Source organism: Miscanthus floridulus, chromosome 9 (genome assembly GCF_019320115.1).
Source record: "Miscanthus floridulus cultivar M001 chromosome 9, ASM1932011v1, whole genome shotgun sequence".
NCBI classification, from domain to species: domain Eukaryota; kingdom Viridiplantae; phylum Streptophyta; class Magnoliopsida; order Poales; family Poaceae; genus Miscanthus; species Miscanthus floridulus.
In genome coordinates this window covers 104,780,463-104,797,319 of record NC_089588.1, presented here as the reverse complement: position 1 = coordinate 104,797,319, position 16,857 = coordinate 104,780,463, and the positions used below count along the sequence as shown (strand labels likewise).

General features: G+C 38.5%; 1 non-coding gene and 1 pseudogene across 1 annotated transcript; both read right to left on the bottom strand.

The window, feature by feature from the left end:
- Positions 1-1,318: 1,318 nt before the first annotated feature.
- Positions 1,319-5,334, bottom strand: LOC136480483 (uncharacterized; annotated as a pseudogene).
- Positions 5,335-7,240: 1,906 nt separating this feature from the next.
- TRNAR-UCU (transfer RNA arginine (anticodon UCU)) lies at positions 7,241-7,312 on the bottom strand. The gene has a single exon. It is a non-coding gene; the product is annotated as a tRNA-Arg (tRNA).
- Between the last annotated feature and the right edge of the window lie 9,545 nt (positions 7,313-16,857).

Genomic DNA, 16,857 nt, shown 5'->3' with positions numbered 1-16,857 from the left:
TATATATATATATATATATATATATATATATATATATATATATATATATATATATATATATATATATATGTTGACTCTAGTTAATGTCGATCATATTTGTGTATAAAAACATATGTAGCAATCACTAGATATTGATGGTCATCGATATGGCCAATAGTCGATTGAGCATCTTAGACTCGTTAAGAAAAGAGAAAACAGAGTATCAAGACATGATAGATATTATCCAAGGATAATTTGATCTCTCTAGCAACTATATATACCCCAATCTCTTAACTACAACAATTATTAAAGGCTAAATTAATTTTTTATTTTATTGGGCGCAGTGTTTGGAAAAGTTTCATTGAGGAACACCACATGAAACATTGCAAAGCGCCACTGGATGTAATCGCACATAAAGTAAGTACTAGCTATATTTATATATATATATAATTCAATTAACACCATACATGCTTTTAATTCACCGGATCTTTTTTCTCGTAAAAGTGGGTTCTGAGGCAAGAACAGGGGAACAACTACTGCGGATGTTATGTTTACGAGTTCGTCATGACGTACTCAAAAAGAACTCCTGAAGAGAACCTCAAAGTACGTTATATAAATATATTCACAATTTCTTTTATTGCACATATATATAAGTAATCACGTGACCAACACACACACACACATATATATATATATATATATATATATATATATATATATATATATATATATATATATATATATATATATATATATATATACTTTTCCTTTAACTTTTATTGAAGACTCTATAGTTAAAGGAAAAAGTCATACGACGTGACCATAGCAGGATTTCTTAATGACCAGGTCCTAAACCCCACCGGCGAGTTCTACAATGACGTGAACGAAATATGAAAGTCAAACCAGATGGAGTGAATTTGTTATGCCAAGAATATGATAGAATATACAATGCAAGCTTTATTTGTAATATATATATATATATATATATATATATATATATATATATATATATATATATATATATATATATATATATATATATGCATGTAATATATACGTTAGTTTCATACTTTAGTTTGTACAAAATGTTCGAACATTATAAACGTGTAGAATATGTATATTATTAGCAGCGTAGAATGCGTATTCGAAAACCAAAACGAATCATAAATTGAAAATAGAAACAAAAAAATGAAAAAAAAAACCTTTAGTTCTGGTTGGTAATACCAACCGGGACTAAAGGGCTGGCCCACGTGGCTAGGCCGGGAGGCCTCTTTAGCCCCGATTGGTATTACCAACCGGGACTAAAGGTGGACCTTTAGTCCTGGGCGTGAAACCGGGACTAAAGGATAGATCCTTTAGTCCTGGATTCGTACTCCCGGTTCCAAAACCGAAAGTAAAGGGGTTGAGAACTGGGAGTACAGCTAGTTTTTCTACTAGTGTGTCCAACCTCCTGTGTTGTTGACGCGGTGGCAGGCGCCCAGACGACGCCGCCCCTGCCGGTGAAGTGGCACACCGCCGCGTCCCCAGGCTTGAGACGGCCGCGCCACGAAGAAGGCGTTGTCGGGGCTGAACCGCTGACTGTGTCGAGGTGGCACACCGCGAGCAGCCCGCATCGTGCTGGGGCTGGTGGCGGCGGCGCCGTCGTCCTCCGAGGCGATCCGCGTCAGCGTCACCTCATACACCCGGGTGGGGTTGACGGCGTGGCAGTAGAACACCGCGTACGGGAACTCCATGCTGTGGCACGTCATGGTGGTCGCCGGCTGCCCCGGGGCGGTGACGGCCCTCACCGCGGCCACCTTGTACGGCGGGCTCCCCGGCGGCGAGGCGACGCCCTCTGCGGGCACGTCGGCGGAGGAGGAGAAGGCCCGGAGGTCGCGCGTCCCGAGCACCGACGCCTGCGAGCTCGACCATCGACTCGATGGACGCGGCGCACACGTGCTGCTCGCCCTCCACCCCGTGCGGGTGCTCGCAGGTGCGCACCGTGGACCACATGTCGCGGGGCGCCATGGAGAGGGTAGACGCCATGGGTCCAAACTTCGACATGATTCTGGAGAAGTTGCTGGTGGACAGCGCGATGGAATCGCTGACGTCGCGACGTAGGAAGGGGACGGGCGACGCTGATGGCTCAATGTAGGGGCTCACCATGGTCCCTGGCGTCAAGGCGTCTTCCGTGAACAGGAGGGTTGCAAAGTTGAAGTGACCATGGCTATGTCCGGTGCCATGCTGCACATGGCCATGCACGTGTTCAAGTACCTCTGCTAAGCAAACCATTAGAAAGCTTATATATATACCACAAGAGGATTGATGATAGTTATCACATTACTAAACTATCATACCTTTCTTATGAGGACGACCCATATGAAGTGAAGGAAAATTATTTAAGTCCCATCTATGATTAGCTTTCTCATTATCTCCTTTTGTAGCAAAATCCCATCTATGGTTGGATTTCCCTTCCTCTTGCTTTGCGTCGAAATCCCATCTGAAATCTGCTTTCTTGTCATCCGCTTTTGTGGCAAAATCCCATCTATGATTGGTTTTCTCGTCATCTTCTTTTGCATCGACATCCCATCTAAAATCAACCTTCTTGTCATCTCCATCTATGGTAAAATCCCACCTATGGTCAGCTTTCTTGTCATCTTGTTTTGCATCGAAATCCCATCTAAAACCAACCTTCTTGTCATCTCCTTTTGTGGCAAAATCCCATCTATGATTGGCTTTTTCTTCACCTTCTTTTGCATCAAAATCCCATCTAAAATCAGTCTTCTTGTCATCTCCATTTGTAGCAAAATCCCACCTATGATTGGCTTTTGTGTCACCTAGTTTTGCATCAAAATCCCATCTGAAATCAGCCATCTTCTCATCCACTTTTACGGCAAAATCCCATCTGTGGTTAGCTTTCTTGTCATCTTCTTTTGCATCGAAATCCCATCTGAAATCAGCCTTCTTGTCATCTCCATTTGTGGCAAAATCCCACCTACGATTGGCTTTCTTCTCATCTTGTTTTGCATCGAAATCCCATCTGCAATCGGCCTTCTTGTCATCCGCTTTTGTGCCAAAATCCCATCTGTGATTGTCTTTCTTGTCATCTTCTTTTGCATCGAAATCCCATCTGAAATCAGCCTTCTTGTCATCTCCTTTTGTGCCAAAATCCCATCTGTGATTGTCTTTCTTGTCATCTTGTTTTGCATCAAAATCCCATCTGAAATCAGCCTTCTTCTCATCCGCTTTTGTGGCAAAATCCCATCTATGATTGGCTTTCTTGTCATCTTCTTTTGCATCAAAATCCCATCTACATTCAGCCTTCTTCTCATCTCCTTTTGTGGCAAAATCCCATCTGTGATTGACTTTTTCTTCATCTTCTTTTGCATCAAAATCCCATCTAAAATCAGCCTTCTTGTCATCTCCGTTTGTGGCAAAATCCCACCTATGATTGGCTTTCTTGTCATCTTGTTTTGCATCGAAATCCCATCTGAAATCAGTCTTCTTGTCATCCACTTTTGTGGCAAAATCCCATCTGTGATTGATTTTCTTATCATCTTCTTTTGCATCAAAATCCCATCTGAAATCAGCCTTCTTGTCATCTCCTTTGACGGCAAAATCCCATCTATGATTAGCTTTAACTTTTTCTCCTTCTGCATCAAAATCACATTTAAAATTAGTTCCATATTGTAAAGAATCAAGAAAAGTAAATAGAAGATTAAGAGCGAGAGAGACCATTGTGTGGGCTCAAGTGTTCCAGGATCGCGGATGGCATGGGTGAGTTGGGTAGCACGGTCTTCCAGTAGGTCATCACCTCCAATGCTGAGCTGAAGGGGTACATCCTGGTCTCCTCCGCACCCACAGCCACATCTGCATGCCCATCTCCTCCAGCTGAGGTGACCTACAAACATTATGGCCTTGTTTAGTTCCAAAATGTTTTTCGAAAAAGTGCTACAGTATCCATCACATCGAATCTTACGATACGTGCATGGAACATTAAATGTAGACGAAAAAAAACTAATTGCACAGTTTGGTTGGAAATCCCGAGATGAACGTTTTGAGCCTAATTAGTCCATGATTGAATACTAATTGCCAAATAAAAACGAAAGTGCTACAATAGCTACAAGAAAACATACATGGCAACAGTGAGCCGTTCATTTAGTTAGACTTGAATAGTTATGATAAATATATATTGATTTAGTTTTTTTATTGTGTAAAATATGATAAATAGAGGAAAAATCTTTATGTTTTACATCTAGAAAAGTTTTTCTTCTAATCTAATTTTGCATGCGTTATTTTTTGGATGTGATAAATCTATTTGTTATGGAACTTTGAAACATGACTGATTGTGATCTGTTGGAACCATGTATTGGTTCTTTTTTACCCGCCACAGTGATGACACAGCTTAGGCCCTGGCCCCGTTCGCTGGTCTGAAACTTGGCTGAAACTGGCTGAAAAACACTGTTCCGGCTGAATTGTTGTGTGAGAAAAACACTGTTCCGGCTGAAAAAGAAGCCGAACAAGCCATTGTAGAGAGTAGCTATTTGGTAGATATTTGCATTGGGTGGTTCTAGATCTGACTCATTCGTGCATTGTAGGGAGTAGCTATTTTTCTCTCCCCTCTCAAAAAGATCTAAGAGCCGGTGCAACCACTATTTTTAGCTTCATCGGTTGTGACTCCCGTCCTCCGCACATGTAACAAGGAGCCAAAGTTATTTAGATGCATGCCTAACAGGTCCTTAGATTCTGCCTCGCAACTCGCAAGAACGCAAAGGCAGACTCGCATAGACTTAAGTTAGCGCCCATATATAGGAAAAGGAAAATGGAGGCGCCAGTGATGCCATCCGCCCTAAATCCTAGGGTTTGTTTTTTTCTAGTTTTTAGTTATGTAACTGTTACATAAATTTTAAAATTTAATGGATAAGATTTGTTTGAGCTATTTCTTTCTACAAGGTATGTACTGAAGTAAGGTTCTAAGAAATTTCACTGACTGAATTCCAAACTTACTTGAATATCAGGAGCAAAACACTAAGAAATCAAGAAATTTCACCCGTGGATAGAAAGCAAACATACATGAAGAGCATGAATAATAGACTGAAGGACTATAAATAAAATTCGACGAACCTAGAGCATAATTACTAGGTTGTAACGCATGAGTTAATAATAGCCTAGGAAATTAATAAAAATCAGTAACTAAAAGCAAACAAATATCATCATTGGTTCCATAGCTGGCATGCTACTATGCTGGAGTACTACAAATATCACTGTTGGATTCATAGCCAGTATGCTGGAGTACTCAAAAGCGTACGTACCAAGATGAGCGAAAAGAGTACCACAAATGCACTCATTGTCCCCCGCAAGCTAGCTAGCGACTTCCTTCTTGCTCTCACACACCACGGCATGCACATATTTATACAGGATACGGCCTACTCCCACAGAGGGGTCTCTCCCTTGAGATGATAGCACTGTGTCTCATTTTGCTCAATAATTGATCAACACCAACCCCTTATACAATTCCTTATTATATATGATTACTAATTTAGTATAGTTAGCCTGTAGCCTGAGCATATTGGTCAGCATTAGCCGCGTCTAGGTCTTATTACAGGGGCTGCTCGCTACAGTACCTACGGAGAAGCCAAAGCTAGATCCGTGATGGTTACCATCAGGTTTCGGTGATTAATGATAATACGAGATTACTGTGACTAACGTGTGTTTTGCAGATGCAATTAAGTTAGGTCACAGTTATGATAATTGATTGGGCAATCATGGTTGTCATGCCCCTACGATAGAAATCGTTTTGGTTTTCAAATGATGGACGACAAGGTTAAGGATGGACTGGTTCTAAGTGTCGTTTGGTGTTGAAGAGACATTTAGAGTAGTTTAGGACTTTGTTTTTCCTTTGGCCGTACTATTAAGGGAGGTATGAATGGATAGCTTGACCTAGGTGAGTCTAGTGGGTTAGGTGTGGTGCATACTTGTCAAATCTAGCACTAGGTAGCTCCTAAATAGCCCTTAGATCAATTGGAGCGAACTTAATTCACATATGACTGCGAGTTGGAAGTGAATGGAGGGTCAAATGTTGACTGGATGCTGGCGCAGAGTCCGGTCAGTTCATTTGATCAAGGTAAAGTCATCTAGTTGCGATCGGATGCTGAGAGGTGAGTGACCGGATGCTGGGTGCCAGCGTTCGGTCAACTCCAGTAAGGTTCCAGAGAGCAGTTTTCGTGACCGGACGCGTCCGGTCAGTGCTGACCGGACACTAGTGTCCGGTCACAACTTAAACTGTGCAGTGGCGGGTGAACTGACCCGAGCGTCCGGTCTCCTTGACCGGAGCGTCCGGTCACCCCGCAGAGGCACATAACGGTTCGTTTTGAACACGGGTGTATAAATACTTCCTCTATTCATATGTGGGATTACTTTTGCTCATTCCAACAGCTGAGAAACACCCTTGAGAGTGCCAAGAAGAGCAAGGTCCTAGTGAGGTGATTGAGATTTGAGAATCCAAGAGAGAGACCTCAATAGTGAAAGCAAGAGTAGCAAAGTGTGCATCCATCCTTCTCATTAGGCTTGTCATGGTCAAGTGAGAGTTCTAAAAATGTGCAGTGGAAAGGGATGCTAGTCGGCTTTGGCGAAGTTGTAGGCCCTAATAAATCAGAGTACTTTTTGAGGGTAACGTAGTAAAAATCCTTTATTTCTGGGGATTTGCCTTTTCTTTCAAAATGAATTTATGCTTAGTCTAAAATTGGTAAATACCAAATAATAATAATATAAAGATATAATATATATTATTATTATTATAAATATGTACCAGTTTCCTGAAACTATATCTTGACTGCTAGTTCGATGTAATGATCTGTCTATCTCTGCCGCGCCTCCTCTCGAGAGGAAAGAAACTACATCTTTTGTTCTCAACGAGAGCCTTCCCTTCATAACCTGAAAGTGGGCCGGACAGTTCTTTGAGATCGGTACTTCTTAGAAAGTGGTAAATCCAGGCACTTCTTACTCCTATTTCCTCTCACGTGTCAACAAGCAAGTAGGGCGCTTGACCTTAACGTGGTAGGACTCTGTTGCATTTAGAGAGAGGGTGGGAAGAAAGCTTGCTATTGACGCTATTGCTTGTGTTGAAGAAGACCCTTTTGATTCAAAGAGGCGGCGGTTAAAAACCATTCTTTGACTTTGGAGTTCCAAATATAAAAACAGTTCTCATTTCTTTCATTTGAATCATGCAAAATTTTTTTTTAGTTTTTAGTATAGTTATTTAAAGAATAGATAGAAAAAAGATTGCGTCCAATAGGATTTGAACCTATACCAAAGGTTTAGAAGACCTCTGTCCTATCCATTAGACAATGGACGCTTCTCTTTATTATTTTATTCTTTCTTTTTTATTTTTCTTTCTCAGAACCGCTTTTTCTGCTTCTCGAAGATTTGTCATCGTTTCCTCATCCAATTCCGGAAAATCTAGTTCTTCTTTTTTAGCATGAGGATCCTTCCAGAATAGCGTTTCGAGATCGCCAACCATGAAAGCTTTCTTTTTATCTGATACATTAGCTTTTCTTATGTAATTGCAACTCTTCAATTTCTCACTACTTTTTAGTTCTTCACTTTCTTTTGTGAGGAGATCCTCAACACTCCGATTTAAATTTGTAATTCTTGTTTTTCTTCTTTAACCATAAATCAACAAATTTTTCTACCTCCTTTCTTTTTCATGTATTTTTCTGATCAGGAAAAATAAAAAATTATGTCAGTTATTTTTAAGTTATTCTAATCTCGTACACACAAAAATTTGCAATTATTCATCTACTGCTGGAATCTGGAATTTGGATTTATTTTATCGATGCAAATTGGATTTGTGCCAGAATTGATCACTGATCAGGTGTGATCAGTCTCATCCGTCTAAGAGACTGATCCGGTGCGATGAGTCTATTCCGTGTAATATTTTGGAATTCCTCTTCCAACTCGTCCCGGAATGGGCGTTATGGCAAAGAACAAGAAGAAAAAGAAAGAAGAAACAAAAAAAGACCCAAAATTTCAAACACGTGTCTAGAATCACAGGAAAACTACAAACAAAAATAGTGAAAATTAGCTCGTTAGGAGCCCATCCAAGATTGTTGTAGACCCAACGAATTAGTAGTTCCCAACCGCGGGTGGAGTGAAATCCAACAAAAAAATCAGTAACTAAAAGAATAAAAAAAGCTGCTTGTTACCCTTGGTGATCGCCATCACTTAGATGGCTTGGTGGTGATTGGGAGCTTGGTGATCATCCGGCGAAGCTTGTAGATGACCCAACTCAAATTGTGAGCGATTATGGGTGATTCACCGCGACGGAGTGTCAAAGAATCAACCCGTAGAGAGCACTTGATCCTTGCATGGATCAAGGGGGAGCTACACCCTTGCGCGGGTGCTCCAACGAGGACTAGTGGGGAGTGGCGACTCTCTGATACCACAGTAAAACATCGTCGCGTTCCTCCTTCTCTCTTTACTCTAAGCATTTATATTTGAGCAATTCAATTCTTGTCTTTACATACTTAGAATTACCATGTTAAAGTAGGATTGGAACTTAGGGTGCTAAACTTTTGTGCGATAGAACATTAGAAACACTTTCTAGGCACAAGGGGTGAAGTGGGCTAAGTGTATGATTTAATTATTGCAAAGAATTTTAGAATTAGCCCAATTCACCCCCTCTCTTGGGCATCTTGATCCTTTCAATTGGTATCAAAGCCTCATGCTCACGTATTTACACTACCAGAGAACAGACTTTAGAACGATGTCCCAATTTGGCATTAGCCTCGGCATTTTTTGCCCCCGGGACTAAAGGTTCCTTTAGTCCCGGTTGGTAATACCAACCGGGACTAAAGGTTCCTGCCCAACGGTCGTCCGCGGGGCATAGTCCCGGTTGGTAATACCAGCTGGGACTAAAGCTTTTAGTCCCGGTTTGGGTGATGCCCCGGGAATAAAGATTAATCTTTAGTCTCGGTTTGGCCCCCTAACCAGGACTAATTATCCCGGCCTATAGACCAGCTTATTTCTTCCTCCCCGAGCCCGAGCCATTCCATTCAAACTCACTGTCTCTGTTCTTCAGCTTGCTGTTGTTCTTGCTCTCTCCCCCTCCATTGGTGTTGCTCTTTGATTTTGGAGGTAATAAACTTAATCCTCTTATGTTTTATTAGTAGCTTATCTCATTTTGCGATGTAGATGCATGTGTAACTTTATATGTTGGACTTTATTATGATTTTATGTCATTTTTAGCTCAAAATCACATGATGATTTGCATATATGTTTGGATAAACAAAAGTTAAATTAGTTCATCAAAATCACTTGATAGTTTAGTATTGCTAGTATATGTAGTACATTTCATGGTTTAGTTAGATAAATAAATATTTTTATTTTTTTTAATATATTACTTTAGAAATAAGAAATTTACAATAGTTTGCAAAAATAAGTATAGAAAGTAATTTGATATGGTGGATTTGATTATGATTTCTATGTCATTTTTAGCTCAAAATCACATGATGATTTACAATAGTAAAATCACTTGATAGTTTGGTATTTTACTATTATACATAGTGCATATTTTATGGTTTAGTTAGATAAATAAATAATTTTAGTTTTGTTTAAATATATTATTTTAGAAAATATGAAATTTACACTAGTTTGCAAAAATAAGTATAGAAAGTAGATGACAACTGGTACCGGATCCTTGGCCTCTTGTTCGGTTGCGAAACGACTGAGGCCAGAACTCCCTCTCATTATCTGCGGCAAGTGTAAGCAGAAGATTGTGATGGAGTACCGAGTCAAGAGACAGGGACCCAACAAGGATCGTGTTTTCTACAAGTGCCTGGATCGCGATGTGAGTTTCTTACGCATTTGATTATTATGGCTAATTGACCTGCTTTTCTTGAATATTTTTGACTAAATATATTTTGGCTTTAATTTCAGTGGGAGAGCAATGGATGCGATGGTTGGTACTGGGAGGAAGATTATGCTACATACGTATAGAATTCGGGTGCGCTTGAGGTAGCGGCTGCTGATGATGAGGCAGTGAGCCAGCAGGAGAAGCTTATTGATATTCAATAGAATAATGATTTGTCTATTTTAGTTGCGTACGGTCATGAAATAATTATGTTACTGAAGTGCATTGTAGTTTTAGTTTGTTTAGTGATAGTTGGGATTGCTTACGTTGTAGCCAGGTTTAGTTAATTAATCAACCGTGTGTGTGTCATCTATGTTGTGTAATAAAATACTTAATTATATCCAAGGTTTTCATAATTTGTCGTGTAATGCAGATTATGTCACGCCATTAGATGTACAATGCCGATCGCCGCTCCCAAGACTTTATTGAGGGCGTGCACTATTTCTTAGGTGTGGCCGAGGCAAATAAGCGGGATGGTTTCATGTGCTGCCCATGTGCCCTATGTAAGAATTTAAAGGAATATTCAAGCTCAATGAGTCTTCATTCACATTTGCTTAAGTCAGGTTTCATGTCAAACTATATATGTTGGACTAAGCATGGAGAAAGCGGGATCATGATGGAAGAAGGTGAAGGAGAAGATTTAGACATTGAAAGACATGTCTATAAAATCAAAGAGAGGAAAAACGAAGACATCAACTCAATGATCAATGAGCCAAAGCGCCACATAGTTCTTTTTGGGAAAATAAATATAGTAGGAATTGAAGACAAGTCAGACATGTTAGAAGATTATGAAAGAAATGTCTAAATTCCACCCTTCATAGTGAAGAAAGATCCAAGCATCATGTTAAATGATGAAGACACTCCATAGTTACGACAAGATCATAACCAAGGGTCATACGTCAAGAAAAAATTCACTGTTGTGCCCGCGTGATTTTTAAATTTCGACGCCTACAAACTAGTTTTCGGAACCCTAGATTGTCTCAAATTGAAAAGTTTTGAATACAAAGTTTGTTCAGCTCATCAAGATCTACAATCCTTATATAGGCCATTTTTTCATTTAAGAAAGTTTGAATAAAATGTAGTTCAAATTTCACAAGTGTGTGACATAGTTTTAGAAAGTCTATATGAGATTCAAGAATTTGTGACTAGTGTTTGATAAAACTTTCTCAAATGGGAAAATGAGCTATGTAAAAATTGTAGATCTTGCTGAGATGATCAAACTTGGTATTCAGAGTTTTTTCATCTGAGGTCATTTAGTGTCTCATTTGAGCAAGTTTGACCAAGTCAAATTTGGTCAAATGAAAAAACAACACTTTGACTCTAGTATTATGAACTCTAAATGACTTCAAATTGAAAAGTTTTGAATACCAAGTTTGTTAAACTTATCAAGATCTACAATTGTTGTTTTGGTCAACTTTCCATTTGAGAAAGTTTGGATGGTTCAAATTTGTGATTTTTAAATTTCGACGCCTACAAACTAGTTTTCGGAACCCTATATTGTCTCAAATTAAAAAGTTTTGAATACCAAGTTTGTTCAGCTCATCAAGATCTACAATCCTTATATAGGCCATTTTTTAATTTAAGAAAGTTTGAATAAAATATATTTTAAATTTCACAAGTGTGTGACATAGTTTTAGAAAGTCTATATGAGATTCAAGAATTTGTGACTAGTATTTGATAAAACTTTCTCAAATGGGAAATGAGCTATGTAACAATTGTAGATCTTGCTGAGATGATCAAACTTGGTATTCAGAGATTTTTCAGCTGAGGTCATTTAGTGTCTCATTTGAGCATGTTTGACCAAGTCAAATTTGGTCAAATAAAAAAACAACACTTTGACTCTAGTATTATGAACTCTAAATTGCTTCAAATTGAAAAGTTTTGAATACCAAGTTTGTTAAACTCATCAAGATCTACAATTGTTATTTTGGTCAACTTTCCATTTGAGAAAGTTTGGATGGTTCAAATTTGTGATTTTTAAATTTTGACGCCTACAAACTAGTTTTTGGAACCCTAGATTGTCTCAAATTGAAAAGTTTTGAATACCAAGTTTGTTCAGCTCATCAATATATACAATTGTTTTTTTGTCAACTTTCCATTTGAGAAAGTTTAGATGGTTCAAATTTGTGATTTTAAATTTCGACGCCTACAAACTAGTTTTCAGAACCCTAGATTGTCTCAAATTGAAAAGTTTTGAATATTAAGTTTGTTCAACTCATCAAGATCTACAATCCTTATATAGGCCATTTTTTCATTTGAAAAAGTTGTAGAACAAAAATACTATATTTTCTTTATTTTTATAGGTTCAACAAAAAATTTCTGTCAATTTTGGTCAAAAACCGAGAAAAAATTTAAACATTGACATTACAATAATGTGATAACAAATTTCCTATCGAATAATATTAGTTTTATTAATTTTAAGTTACAAATATATTTTTACATTAACAAAATACTTAGTATTAGTAACATTTATATTCTATATTCATAAAAGAAATTAAAAACTTTAGGTTACAAAATTTTCCTATTTACAATAAATAATTAGTTAATCAATAGTATTTTTTAAAATAAATATTGCAAAGTATTGAAGTTGCTATAGAATTAATTGATTAACCTAGTATTAAATAAGAAGAACAAAATCAAAATCCCACGCCTTTCCAATTACTTTAGCGGGCTGCCAAAATTTTCAGGCCTTCAGTCCCGGCTAAAGGGCTAAAGGGCGGGCGGCAATTTCGGTGCCCACCCAAAAATACCTTTAGTCCCGGCTGGTAACACCAACCGGGACTAAAGCTCCTTTAGTCCCGGCTAGTAAGCCAAGCCGTGACTAAAGGGTTGGACCTTTAGTCCCGGTTCGGCTTACCAGCCGGGACTAAAGGGTCCCGGCCTATATATATCGAACGGTTCCTGTTCTGTTCATCTTCTACTTTTCAATCTACATGTCATCTCGCCTCCGTCGCCCAGCCCCGCCCAGCCGTCGAGCTCGTCTCTGCTGCGCCGCCGTCGTCGTCTACCCCCGCCCGGCCGTGCCATCCACCCGGCCCGCATCACGCGCCGTCTCTCCGCCGCATCCCGTCTCTGCCGCCACACCCGAGCCCACCCTCCGTCGCCGACCGCTTCCCATCCGGCCTCGTCGTCGAGCCCCGCCCGGCGGCCGTCGTCGTCGTCCTCGCGCGAGGTGCTCAGCTCGGCCCCGTGGCCAGCCAGCACGCCCTGCCCGGCCCGCCATCCGCCCCAGCTAGCCTGCTAGCTAGCTGCCCTCGGCCATATTTTTTTATAAAGTTTCTAGTTTTTTAGATTATTTTTTATATATATGTTAGATTAAAATGTATGTTAAATTTAATTACTAGTTTATTTAGATAGTTTTTTAGATAGTTTTTATATATATGTTAAATTAAAATGTATTAAAATTTAATTAGTAGTTTATTGTTAGTTTTTTAGATAGTTTTTTATATATGTTAGATTTAAATGTATTAAAATTTAATTAGTACTTTATTTAGATATTTTTTAGATAGTTTTTTATATATGTTAGATTAAAATGTATTATCTATTACTAGTTTATCTAATTTCATGTTAGATTTATTTAATTGGATTTAGTAATTATATATTCTATCTCTCTATATATATGTTAATTAGATTTAATTTTGATTTAGTAATTCTATCTATGTATATATGTTTATTATATTTAATTGGATTTAGTAATTATTATTCTATCTCTATCTATGTATATATTAGTAATTCTATCTATATCACATGCATATCTAGAGAGAGATTCTATATGTATACATATGTACTTAATTATTTCTATGTGTATATATACATGTACTTATTTCCATGTGTTGAGAGAGAGAGAAAATTATATCTAGAGAGACATTCTATGTGTTATCACATGCATATCTTGAGATATATACATATGCACTTATTTCTATGTGTTGAGAGAGAGAGAGAAAATTGTATCATTCTATGTGTATATATACATGTACTTATTTCCATATTTTTGGATCGAAAGTGTTTTTGATTCGATTCCAAAGCCTATACCTTATTATTGTTTATCCTTATGAAATATTATGTGTTATTATATTTAATTGGATTTAGTAATTCTATATGTGTTATCACATTACTTATGTTATGTGCTATAGTAATTCTATCTATGTGTTATCTTGAAGATACAAATGGCTACTCCGGATGATAACTTGAATGATGACATAATGGCGGATATTATCAACGCTGGCACCAATGCGGATGTAGATGATATGAGTCAGTACTTTGCTGATTATGAGGATATCCTGAATATCCCGGTGGTTGAAGATCAACAAATTATCGCGCAAGAAAATACTGGCGAGGCATATTCGATTATCTATCATCTCTTATATATGTATTAATACTTTTCCTTTTATTTCAAATGCAAGACTGAATGGTTGAAACAAAGGGTCATGCAAAAAGACCATCTGAAAGCAGTTTAAGAGTCAATAGCAGGATTTCTTCTAGAAAAAGTGCTAAATCCCAACGGTGAGTTCTACTTTGATCCTAAGAAATAAATGATGTAAATTAAATGTTTATTGATATCGTTATTTTTTAGAACAAGATTATGAAAGTGTTGTATATATACAAATATATCTATAATATATAGTTTCATACTTTATTCGAATATAATAATGCTCGAGATGAGAATTAGATGTAATTATATGCATGCGTGTATTTATATTAGCAGCATAGAATACGTACATAAAAACATATTATATATTAAACAAATATGTGTAACTGAACTAAAAACAAATTAAACAAAAAAAGGAAAAGAAAAGGAACCTTTAGTCCCGGCTGGGGTTACCAAACGGGACTAAAGGGTGCGGCCACGTTTGCTCGGCTGGAGGGCCTTTAGTCCTGGTTGATAACACCAACCGGGACTAAAGGTCCCTCTTTAGTCCCAGCTCGATGACCCGGGACTGAAGGTTCCACCTTTAGTCCTGGGATCGTTGTCCCGGCGCGGTAACCAGGACTAAAGGCCGTTACCGCCCAGGACAACAAGACCATCCTATAGTAGTGTTAGGCTTAACCACCTAGAGAAAGATGTCTTACAGGGATGGACCTCCTCCTATCTTTGAGGGGGATGATTTTTCTTATTAAAAAATCCGCATGGAGGCGTATTTAGAAGCTCTAGATGTTGGAATACTTAGAGCCGCCTTACAAGGATTCCCAAAACCTCGGGATCCTACGCACCTTCAAGGCGATAAAGTGAACTATGAGAAATGGAATGTAAAGGCTCGAAACACCATCTTTAGAGGCCTTTGCAAAGATGTGTTTAACCGGGTGAGGAACCACAAGGACGCCCATGCACTATAGTCGGACATTTGTGCTCTCCATGAGGGAACTAAGAGCGAGCGTGAGGAACATTATCATCTCGTAATGAAAAAGCTTAACTCTTTTGAGATGCTTCCTAAAGAGAGTGCTAATGAAATGTACTCATGCTTGAATATTCTTATAGAGGAAGTCAATGGGCTTGGACTCACTCAAATGCAACCATGCAATGTTGTAAGAAAAATCTTGAGTGTCCTCCCCGTTGATAAATATGGGCATAGTGTGACTGTGCTTCATCAAGGTGATCTTTCCACCGCTACACCGACTCAAATCTTGGGAAAGATCAATGCTCATGAGATGTACATGCACATCACACCATAAGATGGCTCATCCTCTACCAAGAAGAAAGACAGACTTAGCATTCAAGGCTAGCCAAGAGAAGGGCAAAGCAAGAATTGAGTATGAGAGCTCAAGTGATGATGAAGTTGATGATGCAAGTCTTGCTCTCATGGTAAGAAGAACTGCCAAGATGCTAAAGAAGCTCAATAAGAGTGGCATCAAGTTTGATAGCAAGAAAAAAAGTTCTTCACTAGCACAAGAAGGAAGCCAATCTCTGAGATGGATTACTACAATTGTGGAGAACTTGGTCATCTAGCACATCAATGCACCAAGCCCAAGAAAAACAAGTATAAGAACAAGTACAGGGGCAATAAAGATGACTCAAGTAATGAAGATGAAGATGAGAAGAAGAAAAACAAGCCATACAAGAAAAAGGATGGCAAGAAGAAGGACTTCCACAAGAAAAATAAGAATGGCAAGGCATACATCGTCGGTGATTGGCTCACAGACATTGATTCATCTAGTTGCTCATCCGATGATGATAGTGACAACGAGAAAGTGGCCGCCATTGTGATTGACTCTTCATCAACTTCACCGACACCACCGCCATCATCCTCTACACACCTATGCCTTATGGCCAAGGGTGAATGAAAGGTATCGAATGATGATGATAGTAGTGGTGATGATCATGCTAACAATAGTGATATTGATGATGATGAATTTGAATCACCTTCATATGATGATCTTGTCAAATTGCTAAACCAATATACTAAGATCATTAGAAAGACTAGAGCTAAGAATGACAAGCTAGAAGCTAAGAATGATTCTCTTTTAGCTAAATGTGATATAGCGGAAAAGGCTAGTGTTGAGCTTAGAGAAGCAAATGATGCTATGTCATCCAAACTCAAGGAGCTCAAATCTTCTAAGAAAGAGCTTAAAGAAAAACATGATAAACTTGAGAGGATACATAATGAGCTCATCACTAGCCACAATATGCTAAAAGAAGAATATACAACTCTCAAGATCAATCATGATAATCTTGTTATCGCTCAAGAATTTTTATCCAATGAGCCACATGATGCTACTAACGATGTTGTTAAGATTGATATAGCTACATCATGTGATGATTTAATTGTTGAGAGCATTGAGCAAGGATCTAGTGGCAAAGGCAAGCAAGTGGTTGAAACCGACAACTATGATGAGTATGTCAAGCTCAAGCATGATAATGAAAAGCTCAAGAAAGATCTTGAAGAGCTCAAAACCACCAACACTATAGTGCTAGAAACTCTTGATCATGATGGTGATTTGATTCTTGAGAATAAGAAGCTCAAAGAAGAGAACAAGAAACTCAAGGAAGGGAA